This window comes from Miniopterus schreibersii, assembly GCF_964146895.1.
Source record: "Miniopterus schreibersii genome assembly, chromosome: 12".
Classification (NCBI taxonomy): Eukaryota; Metazoa; Chordata; class Mammalia; order Chiroptera; family Miniopteridae; genus Miniopterus; species Miniopterus schreibersii.
In genome coordinates this window covers 51,928,749-51,955,887 of record NC_138112.1, presented here as the reverse complement: position 1 = coordinate 51,955,887, position 27,139 = coordinate 51,928,749, and positions in this window count along the sequence as shown.

Here is a 27,139-nt window from a genome sequence, read left to right as displayed (position 1 = left end):
GGGAGCCTAGTAATGTTGAGGACTACCCTTTGAACAGATCAGATCAAGAAGAAATGGATTAGAAATTTTGTAAACACTAGAGCCTTCCCAGTGACTTTCAAAGCAAGAAAGGTACACTTAATTAAGCAAATTATTTGTCTCCAATAAAAGTCACATAATTCTGACCCTGGCCAGAGTAATTTTCCTTATTTTTTTTTCAGCCCAAACTAATATATCTCTTTGAATCCTCCTGAATACATTTTATTCTGAATTGCATGAAATTGGTTGTCGAAACATTCCCACAACTTACTTTCTTCCAACTTGGCTTCCTCGAAAAGCAAATGGCCCATTTTACCTTAAATGACTGGAATCACAAATGCTTGGTTGGCTTTTAAAGAACAGCCGGGTTGTAGGAGAATGTAGCAATTATTTCTCCCACTGAAAAGGGGTCTTACTGTTTTATTTTCCTAAATCTTCATGGATAAAATATTTAAGAACTCTGATAAGAATAATAAATGACTTGAAATCTTTTTTGATTTTCTCAGTAAAGTATTCACGGCATTCTGGAATCAGGAAACTCATTAAACTAGGATTTATTTCCCTCTATTTATGTTTTCATTTCCTATTTGTCATCTACCTCTAATTTTTAAATTTACCTAAAACCAGACAGGAAAGCAAACTGAAAACAAGAATTCCTATTCACTAGAAAAGGTTTCATAAGAGAGTTTGAATTGCCTTTAATTGTTGTAGCATTGCTGTTACTTAACTTTTATTGGAGGTGGGGGGGAATCTCAGTAAGATAAAAATCCTATCACCCACCAGCTCTTTTGTTTAAACAAAAGCAACAAGGTTAACTGGGTTGTTATAGTTTATTGGCTTTCTTCATGGTTGATTTGAGTAATTCAGAAAGGATTTTTCCCCCTAACTTACATTATATATAAAGGGGCCACATACTAAACCTGACAAGCTCGGTGGAGGCCTGCATGGTGGGCCTTACAATCTCAGAGATTGAAAGTAACCATATAGGATAGTCTGAACATAAAAATTCCTAAGAAAAAGTGAGTCATGGTGGGTAGTTCTGTCCTAGGCTCTTAGCTTTCTTGAGGTCAATCTTTTACCTTAAGTGAGCCTGTTTATTATCTTTTTGCATCTAAGTAACATGCCTTTGAATTGTCAGACCCTTCTTTTCCAGACCCTCAAGGGGTTACAACCGCAGGCACCAGAGCAGGAGACCACAGACACTCATGTTCCCATGTTTCCCAGATACCATCTCTATGTGCTGTAAATATTAATTATTGACTATCCTGTACCCACCAATGTAAAAGAAGTATGGGTCTCTCCTTTTTACTTTTTATCCAGTGCCAGAGTATCCCCTCTTTGCATTCCCCCACCTTCTTTATCTACCACCAATGAATCTCCTGTTACCCCATTACATCTCCTCCTTGGATTCTAATGTATAAAATAAGCTGCAAAACTGCCATTCTCTACAGCATTTTCTCAATCCATTGAGATTTTTGCTTCCCAGCAATTGCCGTCAGTTTGGCTCAAATAAACTCATAAAAATTCTCTACAGGTTTAGACGTTTCTTAAATCAGCAGGTTAAAACTGCCCAAGATCAGAAAGTGTCTAACTGCACTCTGTTTGATTGCAAGCCCCAAACCAAACTCATCGCTTACCCTGACGAGCATCACTGTGCTTCCATTCTTCCAGGATAAATAGCCTAATCTTCAATTTTTCCTTCTGTGGAACTCTCTACACTTTGTGAAAAAGCCAAGTCCTGTTGTCTCTGCTCCTAAATGTCCCTGCCATCTGTTCCTTCCTTCTGTCAGTCACTTCATTACCCTCTGACTGCTATTGCCGTGTTACTCTGGACCTGAATTACAGCAATCCTTTTCTAACTGGCCAGCCTGCTACCAGCTTCTCTCTGATTCCAATACAAATATGTTTGCAGAGTAGTCTAACAGATATAAGTAATCATGAGGCCCCTGCTCCAGGACCTACAATGGATTTCTACTGCAAGAAAACATTTCAGATTGCTCAAGGTGCTAAACAGAGCTCTCAACTATCTATATCTAAATTTACTTATAATTTTATTTTCCACTACAGCATACATTCCCAACCTGTAACTTCCATTACAACCATGATATTCTACTTACTAGTCTCCAAAAACAGTTTATTCTTTAGCTGCTGGATCTTCCTTAAGCTACTCATGCCATGCCTAAAACCCTTCTTTAAGAATTTAACTCAAACATGCCTCCTGTAAGAAAAGCCCCTATATTACTCCAACTGGATTTCATCTTCTCTCCCATAATTCCCATGGCTCTTGGTTCAACTGCTATTTTAAAACCTACTGGAATCCAATCTTTAATAAATTACTTCTGTGTGTCTGTCTTGTTATAGTAGGCATTCCATAAATGTTTTCCAAGCTCCATTACTTGAGGACCTCAGGACTTTGGGCTAAAGTATTAAATCTATTTTTATTAAAATGAGGAATGAAACCACACATTGACCAAGTGCATCCATTCTCCTCTAATTGTGGTTAGGTTATCAATACAGCAAAAGATAGAGCAATGCTCTGAGAGGCTGGAAGAGGAAACAGGTACCCTAGGAGTCAGAAGGTTTGGTGCCCATAGCCTTTTTTCGTAGGTCAGCATGAAGGAAGATGGCCTAGAAATGGAAGCACAAGCTTATAGAGAAAACGCGATAGGCAGTAAAAATGGCAAAAGGGAAGGTAAGAAGAAAGCTAGCATTTTTTGGAAGTGCCAATCCTGCCCCAGACACTTTGGCAAAGGTTTGTATTTGACTTACACTAGTCAAGAAAAGATGATGTTCTTATGTCATCTGTTAACTAATTTAACAATGAAGTAATTGAGACTCAAAGAGGTTTAGTGAATTTGAACCCAGGTACATCCGAGTCTAAAGCCTATTGTGTTTCCTGCCACATTGACTTGAATATGACGGATGCTTGAGAGAAGATGAATGGAGTTGCTAAAAACACAAATAGGTGTTGGGCTATCAAGTGGTAATGGGAAATTTCTATTGATAATTTTGCCTTTGGTTTATTTTTTGAGGAACATAAGGAAGTATATTCCAACAAGAGAAGTAGACTTCACATCAGATTTCAAACTCATATCCTGTAAGCCTCTGCTCTTTTCACCATACAAAGCCTTTCCATTTCCAATTGTACATTCTGCAGTGCGTCGGGGATCTGGGGAGAAGGGGGAAGGGGAGCAGAGTGAGAGAGGTGGCTTTTTATATAATCATTTTCTTTTATGAAATGAGCTGTGGTTTGAACTTTAGACTTGCATCTTTTAGACCATAAATCTGAGTGGGGCATGCTGTCTTGGCAAAAAACAGTAGCAATGTGCTAAGTGTTTACTGCCAAAAGCACTAGCATCATGACAGCGGATAATTATGAGCAGTGCTGGTGAGCAGTGAGCAGGACTGGGAAGAGGTGGCCTGGAGAAAAGGGAGCAGGGGTTCTGGCTGAAACCAACCCAGTTCTCAAACCCTTGCCTCTGTTCCACCTTTAAGCTCCATCTACTTTCTTCCTTAAAGAAAAAGAGCAAGGCAGTCTGGAGTAAGGAAACCCCTTGAGAGTCATCTGGAACATGGAATGAAATGATGGGCAGGAGGGAAGAGGGCTTTGTTTTTCTTACTACCAAGCCAAAAGCATCTTTACAACCCCAAACCTGTAAAAAGTGTTGGTATCCAGTGCAGGTTCCCGAGGACCCTTGTTATTTAGGATCTTTCATCCAATTTTTGCTCCTGATTTCTAGTGGACACATTTTATTAGGTGCAAGAGCTGGATCTTGCTGTCTTTTTCTCTTGGTCTGGAGTCAGCTTATGAATGAGGGCAATTCAACCTCCACAGCGTGGTTGGAAGAAAAAAAAGTCTAATGAATTCAGGCTGTGAGGGGAAAATCTGCTCCGGGTCTCTTTTTCATGGGGAAGAGAGAAGAAAGGAGGCAGTCAGGCTGCTACCTGGCAGTGTCTGGATGGAGGGTTTCCTGCTGGAGTTAAAGAGGCCCTCTGTTATATAAGACCTGGGTGGCGCTGCAATTTAGGCACTCTCTGTAGGCCACACCCCAGTCCTGCTTTCAGGAGCCTTTGCTGAGGTGCTTCAATGTTTCGTTCATCTCAACAAAACACTTCTGTTTACTAAGCCTCATTTTTTCTGAACCCAGGCCCTTTCTATGAAGAAGTTTCTCTAGGAGTTAAAGAAGCTCAGCTACTACCAGAACATTTTGTTGACCTAGCCTCACCAGGGATTTCAGTATTCTAGTAAGGGACTTGTCCACATAAATCACAACTAGCCACTTGATCTGCAGGAAAAAAAATATATCCAGGAAGGATCAAGACTCTGTGTTACCTACTTCCTTCTTAGAACATTTGAATGTAACTCTACACTGTCCTTGATGACCTGAGGTCATAATGAAATGCGTTGATTTATTGCATGGCATGATATAATGATTTCTTTAGGCAGAGGCAAGAGGCGAAATATTTAGCAATGATACATAATGGATCTAACCAGTTAGAATAAGTGCTGACCATGAATAACCCATGTGGTCTAAGTAGGGAGCCCTTGGAGATTATTAGCCCTATCCTTAGGGATCAGCACCCTCAAACTTAATATCCCTAGCATTTTGGCATTTATCAATTGGCTACTTTACTTATTTTTAACTGACAATGCTCAAATGACATTACAATACAGGTAAAATTATTTACGTTTTACACAAGAAAAAGGCCTTAGGAAAGCCAAACTTACTTACTATCACATGATAGACAAGTAAGTGGCCAAGACCATTGTCACCCACAACACACTGCTTTGTTCATCCGTCTTGTCCCTGATTGTCTGCTATAGTAAAACTGCAGTCTAGCCTATTAAATTGGTAGTCTCATTTAAACACCACACAGGCCTCTCTCTTCAGTAATTTCAGGAAACCAGCATTTATTGAATGCCCACAACGTGCCATGCACAGAAATATCGAGTGGCCCCTAAAGCGAACACGCTTTGAACACGGGTTCTACACATTCAGCCTGCTCAGCCTTTACCACTTTGGCCAGTGGGAGTGCTGCACCCTCTTCTACGAGGCAAAATGTTCGCCTTTGGCCTCATGAAGACCCTTTAGGTTTTATTTCCAATTTCATGGTTAGTGCAGGAGACAGCTGAAGGCTGCCTCTGGATAAGCAGGCTATTGATAAAGTTCTGCCTTGCTCCCTGCCCGCCGCCTCCCCTCCACCAGACCACACAAAGAGAGCGGCTGAGCGTCGCCAGCCGTGGGGACCAGCACGGTGAGAACAGCTCTCTCGGCCTTAATCCGCACCACGTGTCCTTGCCGAGTGCCCACCACTGTCCGGCGCCCTGTGGGACCCAGTCCCGCCGTTCACTCCAGGCCTGCCCCGTGCAGCAGCTTTGCGCCCGAGCGTCTCAGGCGGCTGCTCCGGGCCTTTGCCCCGCTGACGGGCCAAGAGCAACACGAGGCCTCCGACGCGGGCCGGCAGCCTTGTTTTCCTGTTGCCAACGCCGCATGCTGTTCTCATCACGGCCGGACTTGGCTGGTGACGCGGTGACATTCTGAAATGTTTTCTCCGACAGCCAACGGTCAAGGAGGAAGCAACAACACCAAAAGAGCACAAAGCGTTCAGAACAAGCAGGTTCCTTCCAGAAAAGTCCACACGAAGGAATTCACGTTCGTCAGTGCCCCAGAAACCGAGAGTTTGGCACCATAGAGCAGTCTGAGTATTTTCTGAGGAAAGGTTTTGGGGAAACCTGGGAAGAATGTGAAGCTGACCCTCTCCCCCCTCCTCTTGGCTCCTCCGTGGCTCCTCGCCATCTCTCCGGTAGATACAAGGTCCTCATGATGCAATAGCTCTTTGTCCTTTCGAAACCAGCTCACAAATCACCTCTTCCAAGAAAGCTTTCTGGATATCCCCACCCCAATAAAACCGGACACTCCTTCTTTGTGTTCTGACTCTATTATGCAATGACATTTATCATGCTGAATTTCAGTGTTGCTTCAGCACCTGGGCTCTGCAGTCAGATTGTTTGGGATTAAAAACTGATTTCCACACGTAATTATTTGACTTTTAGCAAATTTCTCAGTACCTTTGAATGTTTGGGTCAAAGATGTTAAGAAATGTCCTTGTTCTTACACAAGTTGCCTGTCAGTAGGATGCGAATAATAATAACTGTATATTTCTAACCGTTTTGTTATAAGGAGTAAATGAAAAATGTGCATGAATGAGCTATCATAGTATGTAACAAACAGATCTCAACAAATGCTACTCTTATAATTACTGTGTACTTTTCCCCCTACTAGACAGTGAATTCATCAAGTACAAAATCTGTGTTGCTTATATTTGTATTTTAGTGTTTGATGATGTTCTTATTTAATTCATGGATAAAAGCTTCATAGAATAGGGTATGATTCATTACAGGCTATCTTAGTTAGGAAACACTTTCAAGTTGTCTCAAATGGTAAAAAAAAGAAAAGAAAGAAAAGAAAAAGAAAAGAGGTGCATTATGGGGAATCACAGTTGACCCTAAGGTTAATCTGTCCATTATATGATAGGACTGCAAAGAGGGACTACAAATTCTACACAGTTATTTTCTAGAGCATCATCTTTTTAAGAGCTAGTTCAATTTGTAAGTGATGCCAAACTTAATTTTCCTGGGAAAGTTCTGATTTTCTCCGAGACCAGGTTGTACCTCTATTATAAACCAGTTATCCTATAAATATTCAGAAATAGTAATTTATAGTTACTATAGTAAGAATAATAGTAGTAGTAATAGCATCTTTATTGATCACTTATTATAGGAAAGCCACTTTTATAATTGTTTCATATGAATTAAATTATTTAATTTTAATAAGTTAAACTTTGTCACAGAGAAGTTAACTAACTTGTCCAAGTTTACACAGCTAGTAAAGGGAAAAACTCAGGCTACTGATTTAAGGATTGGTGTTAGCCAGCAGGTAGCTGTTGTCTGCATTAGTGAGAATGACTCCTCTAGTTATTGCAGCGGTTTTGACCCTTCAGTGTGAAAGCATTGACTCTTCCATACTGGAGCACAGTCTTAGAGTGAGCCAATTATCTCAGGTTCCAATATTGCCTTTGGCACTTTCTAACTGATAGTTTGGGCAGCCTATTTAACTTCCCTGTACTTTAGTTTCCTTACTTATAAAAGGGAATTATGATAGCTACTTTAAATGTTATAGTTTAAAACTGAGTTATTTTATGCAAAGAACCTGACATAACATAGACTCTCAATAAACAGTGATTGATTTTGTTATTATAAATATTCACTTCCATCCAAACTGGCTTGTACAGAATTTTCTTGTCTTTATAGAAATGGGGTCCCAATGCTCACATGTGGATCAAATAGAAAAAATAACTATTATTTCTCTATTTGTCCAGGCTTTTGTGACAAATCTCTTTCCAAACTCAGGTAGGACTTAGAGTCTTTGCAAAAATTCAGTTAACATCATGTTATTTTGTAAAATTCGTGCAAATAAAGCTGATTGGTGGAAAGAGGATGGGGGTTAGAATCCAAGTCAAAGGCGTTCTGCTTTCACAGAATCAAACAGTCAGTCTTAAACATCTTCCCCATAACAAATATGGCATTGAAGCATTAAGACATTAATAAATGTTTGCTCGATTAATAATTATCATAATTAGGTAACTACTATATGATCGTTGCTGACACATAGTAGATACTCAAAGTATTAATTTATTTCCCATTTGTATTATAACCATGATCCTTAAATGAATATGCGAGCTCATGGATGCCTGATTAGGTGTTGAACTTGACCCTCTACAGGCTCCCAATTAAACTGACCCTGCATTTCAAAAACTGAACATCTAAAACCCTAGATCTAACTGACTTAACAAGTCCTTAGTCAACCAATCGATTGTGATTTTGGATATTAAAAAGGAGCCATCATGAGTAAGATACTGATATATATATTTTTTCAGAGATAGAGCTTCTGGAGGCATGGTGCAAATTGTTTTCCAAAGAAAACCATATCATACATTTATTTTACAATGTGATATTGGTTCAACTCTAGCAAGAGGCAGGGTTATACCCTCTCCCATCCTTTGAACATGAATGGGCCAATGTAACTGCTTCAACCAACAGAGCATACCAGAAGTGATATTATATCTTCCTAGCCCGGCTCTGTCCCTCTTGGGACAAGCACCTTCAGAGCATTAAGTCAACATGTATAAAGTCCAGCTATCCTCAAGCCCCCATCCTGGAGAGAACATATGAAGAGGCCACACATAGTGAGATGCCCAAGAAGCCCCAGCTCTGCTAGTCTCCAATCTTCTAAGATCAGGCATCAAAAAACGTGAATGAAGAAACTCTAGTATGATCCCCGCCCTAACCAATATCTAATTACAACCTTGTTAGAGACCCCAAGTCAGAAAGCCCACATGGGCTGCTCTTGGATTCCTGATCCACAAAATTGTGAGAGGGATAATAAATGATTATTATTATTTTAAACCACTAAGTTTTAGGGTGATTTGTTGTGCAGCCATGGTAACGAGAACAGGGCAATTGGGAAAACATTTTTTTTCCTTTAGCCCAGTTAGGTTGAAACTGTCATACAGATGAGCCATGTCTTAGAACATTCCATCCCTCAATCAAAGTGACCACTGTAATGGGCAAGCAGGGACTCTGACCAATTGGTGAGGTTTCCGTTGATTCTTGGGGTTGTGGCAACTGAGGAAATCTAAGACATTTCCTCCTAAAAAACCCATAGCTCTGGCAGAATAAAATATACTTTCTTCTTAATAACTTTTCCAGTAATTAAAGTTTTATTTCCACATCCTTTTTAGTAAGTGTAAAAATATATTTCAAATCGCTCTTTCCCTCAAAGTGGGAAAAGGAGCCGGGGAAGCAGAGACCATATGTCTCCAAATAAATGTAATTACCGGCCCTGCCTTCACCGAGGTCACACACCTATACTGTAGAGGGCATCAGATGGTGGAGGGAGAATTTCACATCTGGATTAAATCAAATCAGATTGGTTGCAGCTTGCAGACTGCAATTTCTTGCCAATTTTCTTGTTATTAATCCCTTGGTACCATTAAAGAAAAAAAATATGGTTCTAAACTCTCCATAAACTGGATTTGAGCAACAGCCATGGTAGACAATAGGCAACCCAGACTTGCTACATGTTAACAAAGCTCTTCTCTCAACTGCCATACAGTGAAACGAAATGTGAGGTCTACAGAGTGGAAAGAAGTAAATAGGATGGTTTCTCTTCTGGCCATGAGTGATATGAATGAAAACAAAATGTGCAAAGCTTGAAGGGGCTGAGAGCAAGAAGTCCCTCACAGTCCATCAGTGGAAAAGGTGTTGACTGGTCACTGAGTCTATTTGGAATTGCCCCAGAAGGAATGTTTTCCCGGGGCCTCGGCCTAGCAGCGCATTCACAGCATTGATGATAGATGATTGAAGAGCTAGAAATAAGGGGAAAAATTGAGAAGGGCAAATGGGGGCAATTTTTTTTTTTTTTTTACATTTTTACCCTGCCAGTGAGTAGAGTCTGGAAAAGAGAAATCATGATTCTTAAACTCAAATTGGGCTCTTACATCATGAGTTGGCATGAATTCCTACATATCTAAGGACAGAGTTGACATGATGGGGAAACAGAAACTGGGTCCTGCTTTCTACCTCTTGGCTCCAATGAATAAACATCTTTGGTGTATGGTCACTCAGTGCTTTCCTTTATACTTAATTTAGAATCATGGTTACGGGGAAAGGTCTTGGGCTCATGCCCAGATCCCCCACTCCCAGATCCCTTGACTATTTGGGCAGGCTTCTTAATTTCTCTGTGCCTCAATTTTCCCTTCCCATCTTTAAAAGCTAGGGAGTTGTGTGCTTACCCCAGAGTATTTTGTGAGAATTAAGTATAATGAAACAGGAAAAGGATTTTGAGTAGTGCCTGGCACTTAGCGCTCAGTAACTTTCAGTTAGTATTCTTATGTTCTGCTATACTTGTCTGACCTTTTCTATACCTACACACAATTTTCTCACCTGGTTTTTAGTCTGCTTTCTTAATTTCCTTCCTATGGTGTCATGAATTGACTATTTCCATTTGTAGTATTTGCTGTCATAAGTCATAGTTAACAATGAACCTCCTCCTGTTTTTTTCACTTAGCCTGAGATAATTTGTCTACAGTTAGAGGGGTCTTCTTTTTCACATTCAATCTTACTAATAGCATTTAAAAGGCAATTCTTTAAAAATGGACTAACTAACCAAACAAACACAAACCACTGGATATTTTTGAAGAGATAATCACTTGGTCATAAGTTCCGTGATGCTAAAGACCATGTCTGTTTTGCTCACTATTTTAGAGTACATATAAACCAACAGCATCAGTTTTATTTTTTTAATGTTTTTTGCTCTGGTTGATTACTGAATAGGCTGTCCCTCCATTGGGCCAGTATTGGTGGTTCAAAATTCCATCAGGAAATAGATGGCTAACTCAAACTGAGTAATTTGAGGAGAAATTAATAAATGCACTAATTTGAAAAGCGTAGACAGGGGTTAGAGTGGACAAGATCTAGTGTGTACACTTGGGAGAGTAAAAGCAGGAGAGCTGGGACTACCCATCAACCTGAGCAGACCAGGTAAAGAAGAGTTACTAGGAGCCAGAGGGAGGTGGGCTGTATGGAGGTAAAGGCCTGGAAGGAGCTGTGGCCTGGCTAGTAGAACACAGGCAACCCATGGATAACCGGCAGGGAAACAACCAGGGAAATGAGTATCCCACCTCACTGTCTTCCTGCCTTGGGTCTCCTGCTGGTGGCTCCCACTGGCAGAGCATAACTGGAAGCCAGACCGTAAGGGAGCCTATGCTACAGTCCCTTAGGTGTAGGCTCCTGGAGCACAGATGAGAGAGGGAGAAGTATGGAGACTGGATCTAGGGAATAAACAGGAGACCTTCTGCACTGGGTTGCATATTGCTATCTGCCACTTCTATGCTGTGTTTCTTCAAACCCTCTAACCCTAACTTTCCCCAGTTAACCTGTAGGCACTCAATATCCTCAGTCTGTTCTCCAAGAAATACTCAGTGATCAGGAAGTCACAGCGTCAGTTAATTCAACAAATAGTCATGAAACAAGGGTAAGTTAAATAAGTAACAGCTCTTGCCCTCATGAACCTTTCACATACTTGGCAGAAAGACAGGCATGCCAACAAATAATTGAAATCCAACAAAACAGGTACCAGGCAAGATAGAGTTGGCATCAACACTATGAGAAATAAAGAGAAAATGACTAACTTACTCTTTTGCGCTGAGAGGCAGGGGAAGTCAAGAGAAGTTTTACAGGTCAGGTGACAATTAAAGGAGGCTTCAAGGACAATTAAGTGCCATGGTATTCCTCCTAATGACTTTATTTTAAGCCTTATATCTTACTCATGTTAAAATCTCCCTCCATTTTTGAGGTAAGCAGCTGCTAAGATGGCTTCTGATAATTCTTACCTTCTGATATTCACGTCCCTGTGTAATCAGTTCCCTTTGAGTAGAGGCTGGACCTAGTGACTTTCTTCTAATGAACAGACTATGGCGAAAGTCATGGAAGGTCACTTCTGAGGTTCAGTTATAGGAAGACTCTGACTTTGGGCTGTCTCTGCCTCTCTCTCTCCCTCACTTGCTGTGAAGAAAGCCAGCTACCGTACTGTAAGCTATTTTTGGGAGATGCCCACGTAGCAGGGGATTGATATCTGCTAGAGCCAAGACCCAATGAGGACAAGAGCCATATGAGTGAGCATGGGAGTGAATTCTCCCCTAGTGAATCTTGAGAGACTAAGGCAGCCCCAAATGAAAGTCTGATTACAGGTTTGTGGGAGACTTGGAGCCTAATGACCCAGCTATATAGGCTGTGCCTGAATTCCTGACTCACATAAACTATAAATTAATAAATGTGTGTTGTTTTAAGTGGTTGAATTTCTGAATAACAGTGTTCTCATCTGGCTTATGTATCAGGGTAATGCTGGCCTTATAGAATGATTTTAGAAGTGCTCCCTTATCTGTAATGTTTAGAAGAGTTTGAGGATTGGTGTTCTTAAAATTTTTGGTAGAATTGCCAGTAGAGCCATCAGGTCCTATACTTTTCTTTGTTGGGAGATTTTTGATTACTGAGTCACGTGATTCATCCTATGTAGGTTGTATGTTCCTAGGAATTTACCCATTTATTCTATCTATTATGTTGGCATATAAATTCTCATAGTAGTCTTTCATAATCCTGTGTTATTTTTGTGGTATCAATTATAGTATCTCATCTTTCATCTCTTATTTTATTTATTTGTCATCTTTTTTTCCTTAGTCTAGCTAAAGGTTTATCATTTTTTTAGTCTTTTCAAAAACACACAGATTTTAGTTTTGTTGATCTTTTCTATTGTTTTTCTGGTCCCCATTTAATTCTGCTCTGGCCTTTGTTATTTCCTTTCTTCTGCTAACTTTGAAATTAGTACACAGCTATTTGGTGTTTTGTAATATTTTTTTATTTTTCACTCTTTTTTCTTCTTTATCTTTTGGTTTGAATATTTTCTATTGCTTAATTTTCCACGATAACTTTTTGAAGTCTATATGAGTTGTGTGTAACAATAGCTCATTTATTTTTATTGCTGATCACTAACCTATTTTAATTGATGTATAATTTGCATACAATATCCTTTTTCAGGTATACATCATAGTGATTTGATATTTACATACATTATTAAATGATCCCATAATAAGTCTAGTAGAAAAGTATTTTCCTATTTTGATTTTTATCTTCTCTAAAGTACTTTTCTTGAGCATTGTGGGTTTTCCACCTCAGCTCTCATATCCATGGAATACTCTTCTGAACCTCCAAAGTTTGTTTAACTTGGCATAAAATCCTAGAAAAATTCCAATAAGGCTCCCTGTGGCCACCATCCAGAAACAAAGACCAGATTCACTACCAGCCCATTACCTGAAACCTTGACTGCTAAGTCAAGATGCAGGGTTGACTTCAGCTCAGGAATGAAAGTGTGGCTTTGTGGAGTCATTAGGTTTTTCTGGCCTTTGCTTTCTTTCATTCTCATTCCAGTTGAACTAAGGTACTATACAGCATAACTTTGTTAGACAAAACCCCCTATTTCTTTCCAAGGAAAATGGTATTTGCAACATAATATAAGATTTGAATCAAGACAGATCTGAGTTTACCTTTATTCTGCCATTAAAAACTGAGTGACTTAGGGAAAAGTCACAAGAGTTCTATGAGCTTCAGTGTCCCCATTCATAAAATGAATAATAATAATATCTTGCAGAGTTATTGTGAGAATTAAATGAATAGGTATATGAAAAGCACAGAGCACAATGCCTGAGCATATGTTAATTTCTTCTTTCTAAATGTCACACTGGTGGCCCTCTATGGTATTTATAAAATGATAGTACTTGCAGTACTGAAAATAAAAATAAGGTAAATCTATACTTCTTAACATATGGCTAGGCATATGTGTTTAAGCATGTTCATATGTTTTCCATAACTATAATTTATCTGCACAATTTTTTCCTAGTCGGCTGTCCAAAATATTAAATGTCTTTGGGGAAGGCAAATGAAACAACACATGCTCTGACTTGTCCCAGGCCAGTTCTTTATTATTTAGACAGACTATGTAAATGCCACTGTTTCCATGGACTGTATATAAGTAAATGTGCATGAAAGCTCGCACCAGAGCCTTACTCAGTCTTAAGGACTAATCTACATTCTTTTCATACAGAGCATGTGATGCATTTTCCCTTGACACCATTTAAGACAAAGATTCCAATTTTTACAGATTTAAATATTCTATACATTCTACCCTTTCTACACAGGGAGCCACATGATAAAGGGACTTGGTACCGTACTCTGTACTTTCTGCTCATTTTGCTGTGAACCTAAAACTTCTCTAAAACACAAAGTATATTAAAACAAACACACAAACAAACCAAACACATAGTATTATTTCTCTCACAGTTCTAGAGTCCAGAAGTCTGAAATCAAGGTTGTTACTTCAGTCTCCATCACTTGCATGGTCACGTTGCCTCCTCTTTCTCTTTTCCTGTGTTTGTTTCTTATAAGGACACTTGCCATTGAATTTAGGGCCCATCTGGATAAATCAGGATGATCTCTTAAAAATTTAATATGCTTAACTTAATTACCTCTGCAAAGATGTGTAGGTTCCAGGGCTTAGGGCATAGAAATATCTTTTTGGAGGCCACTATTTAGACCACAGTAATGGCCACTAACCCAATCTTGGTCAATAGACCTCAGGGACAGTTTATTCAAGAACTTCTAGGAAAGGTTTTTGTTCCCTTTTTTATCTTCTATTTATTAAAAGGGATGCATGAGAGAAAAAACAACTTTCTTTTTATTTTTTTCATGCAATTGTAAGAGAACAAGATGCCTGGAGCAGTAGCAGCCACTTTGGGTCTAGGTGGTAACAAACCTAAAGACTTGTTTGAGCTTCTGAAACAAGCCTGAACACACAAACCTCTGAACTTCATTCCATCTGAGGTTATAAATATTCTTATGGTTTAAAAGATTGATAATTATGATTTTTGTTACTTTCAGCTCAAATCATCCTGACTACTGAAATGGGGAAATACAGATATAATACAAGGGAAAAAACCTTATGTAATGTACACAGGATTAGAGAGTTAGAACCCAGGAAAATAAACAGCTATCTCAATTGTCAAGTTAGCTAAAGAGAGGATAGTTTCAGGTTTATTCTAAGAACACAGATAGAAAGAACCATATTTATATTTAGGAATAGGCATGAAAAGAAATAGTCTAGCTGGAAATAAGAAAAGTTGCAATCAACTTATAGACTGTAAATTCCATGAACTTCGTCGGAACTCTGTTTACATGATGTACTCATAAATTATATCAAACATAAAGTATCTACTCATCTTGCTTTCAAATTTCAAGATCCCAAGGGCAACTTCTGAAATCTTACTGGGTATTGTAGTAAAGCTATATAGTTATCAAATTGAAAAGCTCAGACTTTTATTCCTAGCAACATGTAGAAACTATTGTGCAGTGGACACAGTCTGATGCAGTACTGCATAATCAGAGCTGACCTTGACACAAATCTTATGTAATAAAATGCCAATCTTCTGCTTCTATTCCAACCACCACTAGCTCCCTTAGCAGTAATGAAAGGGTAACCTAGACAAATTCTCTTATGCACACATAGCCTGACATTCAGCCAGGGGGAGCTTGTGAAGACTATGAAATAACCCTCCATTATGAAGTTCAGGGAGTCATCCCTTCAATGTGAAAATATTTTTTCTTTTTTTAAAATATATATTTATTGACTTCAGAGAGAGGAAAGGAGAGGGAGAGAGAGATAGAAACATCAATGATGAGAGAGTCATTGATCAGCTGCAGCCCGCAACCCGGGCATGTGCCTTGACCGGGAATCGAACCCCGATCTCCTAGATCCTAGGTCGATGCTCAACCACTGAGCCATGCCTGGCTGGGCCCTTCAATGTGATTAAGTGAGCTTTAATTTTTATTGCTGTCAGATTTTACTGCTTTCAACACCTGCAGCTCCCTGGTAGACTTGAGATAGGCCTTTTGCAAAATTCTTTATTCTTTTTAACATCTATAAAACAGAACTTCATTTCACTAGGGCCATGACAGATCTATTTTGCTGTCAACAGGTCATTGACTTAAGCAGACGAATTAGATCCCTCTTCTGACAGTCAAGCTGTCTTTCTTGCTGCCCCACCATTGTCCTCACTTTCTGCCTCTCCAAGCTGTCTTCACTCTTACAAACATCTCAGAAAAGTAAAGCAGTATTCCTGCCCCATGTTAGAATCATGAGGGAGTCTCAGCGGCTCAGTCACAGTATCGTGAAACACTGGTTTTTTTGGTGGAGACTTCCCCATACTATACCTAACAACCCAAATCACCACCCCTCCAATCACCAAAAAACACCCCTGTAGTTTTATTAGTACCTGAAGAATAGTCTCTGACCATTTTCAAGTGTTAGGGTAGAGGACAGGCAGTTTTTATTTTTAGAAAGATATTATATAACACTTAACCAAGACCAGTGCCTTGCCTTAAATATAGCTGGCATTTATTGTGCAGTATTTGTCTCCTTTAATCACCCTACTAGTAGAGACCACAATTATCCATTTTCTAGCTGAGAAAGTCCCACCTAACAAGTCAAGTCACTTAAAGTAGCATCACATAACTAGTCAATGGTAGAGTTCAAATTTAAGTCTGCTTGTTCTTTTAACTTCTATATCTTCTCACACTATTGATAGGTTTCCTGAGCTACATTTACACTATAGCTCTGCCACCCTGAGCTCTAATATAGATTACCTCCAGAGAAATCCCTGCCGGGGTGGGGTGGGGTGGGAGATGGGTGGAGGAGGGCAACGGTGGGGGGAATAGGGGACATCTGTAATACTCAACAATAAAATAATTAAAAAAAAAAAAGATGTGGGAAATACTTTTTGCAGGAACTATGGTGGCAACAATCTGTCAGTTCAACTTGGCAAAGGTGACCACTTCCAATTATGCAATTTAATTTCAGGCTCCTTGTACTTCATAAAAGTTTACACATGTTCACAAAGGAATAGGACCAAAAACATAATACGTGGACAGTTTGGGTCAGGATGAAGACAGTCACTTTTGTTTGAAACAGAGAGTATAACTCCAGGGGGGGCAAGTGAGTTTAAAGTTCTGGATATGAGATAAAAATTGGCCAATGAAGGAAAAGGTGGAAGTTCCTGAAAGAGGCCACATGTGTGTGACAGAGTTCGGCTGGGCAGAGGACACAGGTAGATTTCAGTGTCTCCATGTAGGAGCAATATTAGGATCTGGGATCCCTCCTGAGCTTCAACAAGACAGCTGGGGAATAAAATCTAGACGAGGCACCCCCACACACCATATATGACAGTAAACCATAGTCCAGCCCTTCTGTTTTAATAAATTGGCTGTGTCCTTTTGGGTGCTAACTGTGCTGAGCAAAATACATAAGTCATCTTAGTTTGTTCTCATGATACTACTACAAAGGAAACAGTCCTGTAGCTTTTCTTTTTAAAGAAGCTGAAGCTCAAAGAAATTAAATTCCTTTACCTCTTCCTGGTGCTTATATTTGAACTTTCATTCTGATTTAGAAGAATACGGAAAGTACCGCACTTAAATCATATGTGTTCACATCTAAATTTGTGTTCAACTATCATGTACAACATCCACACAAAAATGAAAGGCTGGGCTCCAACCGGTCTTCCAAATGTTGGTCCACATATGGTGATAGCATGTATCTGATATCCCAATGTGCCTGGATAGCTTTAGACAGGTTTTTGTTTTGTTTTGTTTTGTTTTTTAAATATATCTTTATTGATTTCATAGAGAGGAAAGGAGAGGGAGAGAGAGAGATAGAGACATCAATGATGAGAGAGTCATTGATCGGCTGCAGCCCGCAACCCGGGCATGTGCCCTGACCGGGAATCGAACCCCGATCGCCTGGATCCTAGGTCGACGCTCAACGGCTGAGCCACGCCCGGCCGGGCTAGACAGGTTTTTTTTCCAAGTAGCTTCAACATTTTGCTTTTCCAGTATTTGGGGCATATGGCCTTCTAATACAGCATGGAATAAGAAGAAGATGGCCCGTGTAAAAACTCAAGGAATTTAAATAACTCTAAATGAGTCTGTGATGTGAAAAAGCTGCAAAATTCACTAATTAAATTTAGGCTTTCTAAATAAATGGATCAAAATATTTTTAAAAAAATTCTGCCTAGAATGCAGTGCTTTTTATAAAAGATCCCTAAGGAGAGTATTCTTAGCATCTTCTCAAATTCTAGACTTAACCCAAACGAAAACTTGTTTTCATCAAACCTATATATTTTTTCTTTGTATGCTATACACTGAGCCAAAGCAAAATGTCTGACCAAGTGTCACACAACCACTTTGTAGGGCCCTCATGTATCATGAGATGCACTATACACTAAATGTTCAGAGAGTGTCCCAGGACTTTTCTGGTCCTCGGGAGCAGGCTGTTGTTTATGTCAAGTTCAAAGATTCATTTTCTTCCTTGGGCTCTTTATATAACACATCCCTTCTGTGCAGTTATGAACATTCCTCCAAGACCCAGAGCTCTGGGAACTTCTCAGGATGCCAGAAGCAGCTACTTGAACTAAGTCTTTTGAGAGCACAGGTTGTGATTTCTCAGTTGTCACTGCCATTGGATGAATCCTAACATCTGGGAGCTGCTCCCTGTTGAATTATATGTGTGCTAGTACGTGTTGAATTTGGGAAAAGGCACTGTTTCAGCCTGACATTTGGCATCAGTACCTGGTTTTTAGAAACAAAAGCCATTCTATTGAAATCTTTTATGAGAAAACATATCCCACAGTTTACCCAGTTCATTCCAGGCCTTTTAGCCAGTGAAGTGTTTATAAATTTAGAGTTGGGTAAAATAGAATCGGTCAAGGACGTGTCAGTGTTTCCATTACACCCCTTCTTTTTTTAACCCAAAGTAGCACAAGTTTATTAGTGTGTCCATAAAAATTAATATTCCACTGAAACTTGGCATGAAACCATAAAGTAAATGTTTACATATCCTTTCAAATATTAACTCAGTTGTTTCTACAAAGTGATAGATCTTCCAGGTGTGAAAATTCTCAATTCATAGTCTTTCTCAGCTAATTCAGTGGAGCTGTTCTTTCAATGACTAAATTTAGCTTAAAAAACAGCACCTGAAATGGACAGGATGCCAGAAAAGGGCTGAGGGAGAACTTTATTAATTATCCAGAAGCTTCCAACATGAAGTCATCCTGAAAAGTGGAAACTATCAAACTAAACAAGTCTAGCCAAGCAAGAGGGTTATTTGCACCCAAACATACATCCCTGGTCTCTGTCAAGTACATGTCAGCTGTCAGGAAATGGCCCGAGGGCCGACCGGCCTGTGGCTGCTGTGGGGGGGTGTCTGGGACAGAGCTGCAGATGGAGTGCTAACTGAGCTCCCAGCTCATTTGGCTGACCCCATGGAGGGGAAGCCAGACCTCCACCAGTGCTTAGGACTTTAGGCCTATTGCAGGAAGGTTGGCAAAACAATCCTCTGGATGAGAAGGGTCAGTGAGAATGGGCGGGGAGGGAGTGTGGTGAGCTCAGGAGTGAAGACAGAAAACAACTAAGGAGCAAGAGTCTCTTCTTGATCCATTCATAGCCCAGTTTCAAATCTCAGGTCGGTTCTAGTCCCAGAACCTATCAGTTCAAAGAAAGTTCAGGTCTTTTCAGTAGTGATTCCTTCAATTGTTCCCCAAAAAGACTTATGACTATCTGTTATAGAGGAAGGGAAAATATCAGATTTTCAGGGTCTCCTGAGTCAAGGTCCAAGCTGATATGAATACTTAGGGAACCAAAGTGCCCTTGCGCCTCTCCTGTTAGAGTACAGGTATATGGAAATCAGGCAGTAAGTGGAGTCCTAGTATTGGCCTGTCCCACAGTGGGTTTACCGCATCCTATGGTGTACCCAGTGTCCATTTCTCTGGTTTTTGAATCTGTATTTGGAGTGGACATATGTATCACTGGCAGAGCCCTCACATTGATTCCTCCACCTATGTAGTAAAAGCAATTATAATAATAAAGTTACCACACTCGTTTAGAACCATATGTAGTTGGCTAGTCAGAATTGGTCTTACTGAATCCAGAATAGAAGCATCCAGGCTGGCGTCCCAAAATAGATGTCTATTTTGAGATCTAATAACTCAACCCACACGTATTACTTAATCCCTGTCTTTATTTTTCAAGATTCCTTTGAATAAAAACGTTTTTATACATGAACATCAAGAAATAGTTTATCCCATGGCTATTTTGAGGTTTAACTAGAAATTATTTATCAAGAACTGTGAAGGATCTGAGATTTCACCCTACTTGTAAGCTAATAAGTTAGCCTACCTCAGTTTCATGAATGCTGGCAGAAGGTGTGATAGTTTTAGGTCAAAAATTACGTGATTCCTGGCATAGCACGTTGCATGAACCGTATGTTTGCACTGATTCCCCTTGTCTTCCCAGTTCCATGAGGGGAAGGTGGAGTAGCCCAGGTGGATCCTGCACATGTAGTTGGTTTGCATCACAGATCAGGAGCCTCAGACTTAGAAAACCCCATTTAATAAACCTGCACAAAACTGCCTGGCATCTGCCCTAGAAGGAGATGCTATGTTTTTGTACCTGATACTGAAACAAATTTGCGCTTTGCTCTAGGGGGCGCTATTGTCTTTATCTAAGCCTATTCACTTTACCAATATTCTTTAAAAAAATCTCAGAAAAAGGCAAGATGTGTAGAAACATGGAGAATTGCCTCCCAATATTAGCATATCCTTCTCTGCCAAATTTTGGTAGAAAAATTAATGTATTAGATGAGACATGAATGCTATTGATACACTTTTTATTATTGGGACACTTTATTGTAGTGGAACACTAAACGTGTCATCTCAGCTTCCACCATTGACAAAAAAAGGCAGGTAAATTTTTCACATTAAACATTTTTTAAGAGTTTACACTCTTTCTAGTCTTACTTTTACAAGTATCTTCAGTCTAAATTTATGCCCTTGATCAAGGCTGGGATTTTTTTCTGTGTAGCCTAGCCCATTGTTTTAAGTCCCAAAGGAATTCCCATGGGGTTAATGTTAATGCATTTATTTGTCATGTTATTCCATTCCAAAGCCTCATCATCAAGTTAATTCTTTTTTGAAAATTTTGAGTTTATATCTTTTAGAGACATATACAGGAACATTTATAGAGGAAATGGTGTGAAGTCAAAGACTAGCTTCATTATAATTTGATTTTTAGGGAGGGGGAAAGTTGGGGGGAAAAAATGGAGGTAAAGGTGAAACAAAATTGTTCAAGAATTGGTAATTATTAAAGCTGGGGAATGGGCTTACATTCTTTTCTCAAGTTTTGAATATGTTTGAATTTTCTGTAATAAATAAAATAAAAAGCATTCTCAAAGTATGCAGTGGTTTTATAAAAGTGTGTTTTCAAAAAATTTATATTAAAATATAATTACTAGAATGTGAAAGTTTAAAAAGGAGTTTTTAAAATTTATTTTAAAAGATTAGGAGCAGCTAGTTTAGAGTCCACTCTAGTGCAGAGTAGGAATGAACCAGGGAGGAGACAGAACTGTGGTATAGCCACATCCAATGAGATAGCCAAGTACGTGCCTTTTCCAGAGCCGTGGGAACCTATGTGTATCTTCTCTTTTACAGAGAATCATGGCCTAGCCCTGCTCTGGATTATACTTAAATACTAAGTAAAGGTCTATAGACTCCAACTTTGAAGGCCTCAAAGCTTCAAACTTCCCTCCTTATAATGACCTAGATGCCTTCATACATTGAACGTGTATATGTATATTAGTGAAACCATTTGTAAATGTGTATTTCCTTTGACCAGGGGATTACACTTCTCATAATTTCTACTAATTAAATAATAGCGCATGTTATTCATTCATTCTAGATACATTCACAGGATGTTCATCAGGCATAGTTTATAATATCGAATAATTGTCAGTTAATTAAATGAACAATATGTTATTAAAAGTAAAAATTAGTTTATTAAGCAATAATTATATAGTGAGATTTAATGTTAAAATAGATGTTGTTTTTTTTTATAATTTTTATTTTTGTTTAAAGTATTACAGATGTCCCTTTTTCTCCCCAATGACCCTTTCCCCCCATTCCTTCCCCCTTCCCAGTCCCTCTCCCCACCATTGTCCATGTCCTTGGGTTGTGCATATATGCATAGAAATTCTTTGGTTACTCTCTCCCCCTCCACCCCCTCTCCCCCTTCCCTCTGACATTTCATCAGCCTCAACTATGCTTCCATGTCATTGAATCTATTCTGCTCATCAGTTTATTAAGTTCTTTAGATTCCACGTATAAGTGAGATCATGTGATATTTTTCTTTCACTGCCTGGCTTATTTCACTTAGCATAATATTCTCCAGGACCATCCATACTGTCCCAAAGGATACGAGATTCTTCTTCTTTACAGCTACGTAGTATTTCATGGTGTAAATGTCCCACAGCTTTTTATCCACTCAGCTACTGATGGGCACTTGGGCTGTTTCCAGATCTTAGCTCTTGTAAACTGTGCTGCTATGAACATCGGGGTACATATATCCTTTCTGATAAATGTTTCAGGATTCTTAGGATACATTCCTAGGAGTGGAATCACTGGGTCAAACGGCAGCTCCATTTTTAATTTTTTGAGGAACCTCCATACTGTTTTCCATAGTGGTTGCCCCAGTCTGCATCCCCACCAGCAGTGCACTAGGTTCCCCTTTCTCCACACCCTCGCCAGCACATGTCGGTTGTTGATTTGTTGATGGAGCCATTCTGACAGGTGTGAAGTGATACCTCATTGTGGTTTTAATTTGCATCTCTGGTGATCAGCGACGTCGAGCATTTTCTCATGTGTCTCTTGGCCATCCGTATGTCCTCTTTGGAGAAGTGTCCATTCAGGTCCTTTGCCCATTTCTTAATTGGGTTGTTTGTCTTGTGCCTGTGATGAACTGCATTTTAAAATGTGGATTACTGAGTGTTTGTTCTCTTCTTCCTATCTACACACACACACACACACACACACACACACACTCTTCCTTGTACCCAGTGGCCTTCTCCTAGACCAGGAAATTAACATTTCCTTTCCATTGCCTTAAACAGTCTCCAAACCCACAAGATTTGGATCCAACAATAATTTTTTAATTCAGAAGGACAGATTTAGATCTCCCTCACAAATAGAAATTACTATAACAGACTAATAAAATCTTCACCTTTTTATTTAAAATACCCAAGGAAGTTCCCTATCACAGGCAGCTTTTGTACTCACTAGGGGCTTAGAACTACTGAAAGTGATTCTTATGGATCGTCAGAAAGCTCAGTCCTGTATCTCTCTGTGGACAAAGGTAGAAGGGCATAGAGGGAGATCTGAAGAAACTATGTGAAAGAGATGCCAGTTGGAAATCCCATTTCAACCTCATAGCCATGGTGGTGCATGGTACCCAGATGGGAAAAGTGGTACAAAACCGGTCATGAACAGAATGCCTCTATGGTGAGCAAAGCAACTAGTTGTGTGAATATGTTGCTAATGTCAGGAGTTCCCAGGACTTAGCTGAAATAAAAGGAGAAGATGATTTAAGAGTTCTTGAGGGACAGGAAGGGAGAGTGGGGGGACATCTGGCCTTAGGATCCAGGGAGGTAATCAAGAAGGGAGAATTGAGCATTATATTAGAAAGGCAAGACAAATCTTTACATGAGCGAGAAACTAGAGTAGAAGCCAGGAGGATCAGAAGCAGTTATAGAGCTGGTTAAGTCAAGCAAATAAGAAGTAGGTAGGATTGTGGCCACAAATATGATGTCAGGATGGGATACCAGGTCTTCATTGGAAGGGGGTGGTTTTATGAAGCAAAGATGGAAGGGGAAGTTCAAGGAACTCTACCTTAATTCACGGGTGACTGATTCTACATTTCTACCATTGTGGACTGTTCTAAGTTTCAGTCATGATAACTGGATTTCTGCTTTTTTGTTCCTGAGATTGTATCTTTACCCTATGCCCTCCTTTGGTAATTGGGGCATTGACTTGTTCTGTGATTCTTTAGTGCCATTCTTGATTAACTAAGCTAGTGAGCATCTCGTGTTCTTTAGAATGTTGGCTTGAACTTCTTTTGCAAGGGATCAGAGTTCCATGCTTGAGCCACAATACTATGGTCCTGAATATGCAAGGAAAATAAAAACTGGGGGGAAAAATAATTTAAGAGAAAATTATTTCCCTGCTAGTTTATCACAGGCATTTGTTGCCAGGATCTTTGCATATTATTTTATTCTAAATTTTCTGTTTTGACTCCCCATAATCTTGTATTATTACACATTTCCACATCTCTCTAGAGCAGTGATAGGCAAAGAATTTTTGGATATGTTTGTGTCTCTGTCTAAACATTAGCCATTAGCTAAATATGGCTTATTGAGCATTTGAAATGGAGCTCCTGCACCTAATTTTCCCTTACTTAATTTTAATTAATTTATACTTACATTAAATAGCTAATATGGCTAGTAGTTACCATACAGAACACTGCTGCTCTAGAACTTGACCCAGTGCAGTAGGAATGTCTACTTCTGAGTTCTAGTTCTATCCACTTTGCACTTGGCTTTTTGTGATCTGCTATATCGTAGGATAGAAGGAAACATGAATCCCAGAATTTGTCACTAAGGGCGCTAAATCCTATGAAGAAGCCTTCATTCATTGGCTGGAGTTCAACCAAATTGAAGGTACCAATCAGGAAAGGGAAGGATGCTGGATTCCAGCACATGCCCCACTTTCATTCTCTAGTCGCTTTCAATTTGTTTAGTCTGGTGTCAAATGTTCCCATTGTGTAAGTAGGTTTAACATGAATCATGACTGTGGATTAAGAACAAGGCAGTAATTATTGATTAACTTCAGCCAGGCCATGTGCCCAGCCACAGAGATTATGTACTAGCTAAATAGCCTTAGTTATCACTGAATGGATGCCCAGAAAACACAAGGTTATAACTCATACTTCCAATTGTTTATGACTTTGCTGACTCAGTCAAGCTCCGGGAAGATATTAACTGTTCCTTTGTACTATTTTTTGTGTCTTTTCACTAGGAATTTAGTGACTCTTATTCTCCTATGGCTTCTTTGTTTGGGCTAAAACTTTTTCTAACATTTTCACTGGTTGGAACATTTATTTTTATTATTTAAGGAATTTGCTCAATTAGTTTTTATATTATAATGTCAAATATGCATGCATCTTCTTAATGAGACTGAGAATTTGTAAAACTATAGTATAATTTCAAAAAATCAGGTTTTTAATCATTGGGGCATTTACCAAAATGCCTTAGGGGAAATTACTCCTTGACACCTTGCTCTGTTTTAACATTGTAATTGTTTTACTTTAATGCTTTTTTTTCTCTCTCTCACATGTGACATAATTTTGAAAATTTCACTTTTGAAGGAAAGATTCCAGGGTTTGATTGACTTCTTTATGAGGAAATTGTTTAATAAATATTTTGCTTAGAAAAATATAGCATTGAAAGAACAATTTAAAATGAGTGGGCAATATCAATGTACTATTTTATCTGTTAAAAATTATAGAATTAAATGAAAAATAGCACCAAATGCTGACAAGAATGTACAAAAAATGAATCGCTTATACATTGCTGGCTGAAATATAAAATTGGATGACTACTCTGAGAAGTACTTTGACAGTTTCTTTCAAAACTAAAAATGAACTTACCATATGACCCATCAATTACACTGTTGGGCATATATCCCGTAGAACTGAAGATTTATTTTTGCACAAAAATTTATACACAAGTGTTCATAGTATCTGTATTTGCAGTAGATCCAAACCTTGACATTTCCTAGAGCCGTTTTCTGTTTGGGGCCTTACTATCAACCTAAGACTCTGACTGCAGAATGAGTTCCAAACATGTTGCTTCCTTGCCTAGACTGACTCCTCAGTGCCTCTGGTTTCTTCACCTCTGGGATCCCCAAATTCTCTCATAATAATCGTGGTCAAATATTTAGTTTTAAAATTCTAGGATACAGGATTAAGGAGTATCCCTTGAAACCCAGAAAAGAACAATTCAGGACAATCTAAGGACCTTGGATTAGCAAATTTCACTTAAACACAACCATGAAATAGAAAATGATTTACAGACATCACCTTGAAGACTCAGTAAGGTAGTAAGTGACCCCATGTAGCATCTACTTTAAACAGCTCTGGATATGCTATCACAAGGAAGAAAAGTAAAAGAAAATTAATTATAATAAATAATCCTGGAACAATTGCTATGTGCCAGTCACTTTGCAAATCATTTTCACATACATCATGTAATTCAGTGTTAGAAAAAATATAAAAACATTATTACTCTTCTTACTTTACAGATGAGGAAATTGAGGGTCAAAGGTTAAGTGACTAGTCTAAGGTCTATAGCAAGTAATACCTAAATGACACAGGAAACAGAATATATGGAATGATCCAGAATAGAATGGAAATTGAATGAGCCATGTGATAAAGAGAAGGCCAACAAATCACTTAAATATGACAGTATGAGTACATATATAGTCACATGTTCTCCATCTTTGCTGATGTCAGAAAAGGGAAATAAACTTAGCCTTAACTTAAGGTACTGGTATCCAGCAGAAGGCTGGATTTCCCAGCAGATAGGCCTGCAGGATGCTGGAATGTATAACTAAAAGAGGTTCTGAGTTCTCTACATTCTTTCAAAGGAATTACTTTATGTTTAATCTTTGCTCAGAACAAGATAATATATTTTATACATATATATGATGATATGAGTTATAAATATACTCATTCAGAATATATTTATTTTTTTAAAACAATGATATGCTAGGTGTTATGCTCAGTAGCCATGGAGATACACTATTGATCACAATAGACTGGGCCTCAGGCTTCCTATCAGACAATTAAACAAGCAATACTGGTGAAGGGTACAGGGAAATAAGGAGGGTGCTAAAGGGGATATCTTATCCAGTCTAATAATACCAGGAGTGAGCTTCCCAAAGAAAGTCCTATCTAAACATATCTAAAGGATGACCAGGCATTACCCAGGCAGAGAGCAGCAGGAAAAGTACTTTAGGCTGAATAAAATCACATGCAATGTGGGGATTTTGTGGCTTTTCAAAACCCCTTCCAGTGGTGGAATGTCACGCATCAACCCATTTCTTAGGTCCCTCATGCTGGCGTAATGATCCTGGCATCACTGCCCTCTTTCTGGTTTTGAGTTCAATCAAAAAACGACTCTGCAACTAGTTTTCTCCCGCGGTGAGTGAGAATTCGGGAAATGTCTCTTCAACGCACATCGCGGGACTGATGTAAGCCCACGGGAGTGAGTGATGGGACAGCACGGGGTGTGGGCTCGGAGGACCTGGGTACAATGCCTGGCTGTGCCACATCCTACCCTGATCTTAGGAAAAAAATCCCAAACTCAACAGCCGAGGACAGGGCCATGAAGACGAGCAGAGACAGCATGCTATTTCCTGGCAACAAAATAAAGGAATTTCATTCCAGAAAAGTGGAAAATGTATTCCTCTAAATTGTTTTCAAATTTTACCGGCATCCCATTCAACTGGGCTCGTTAAA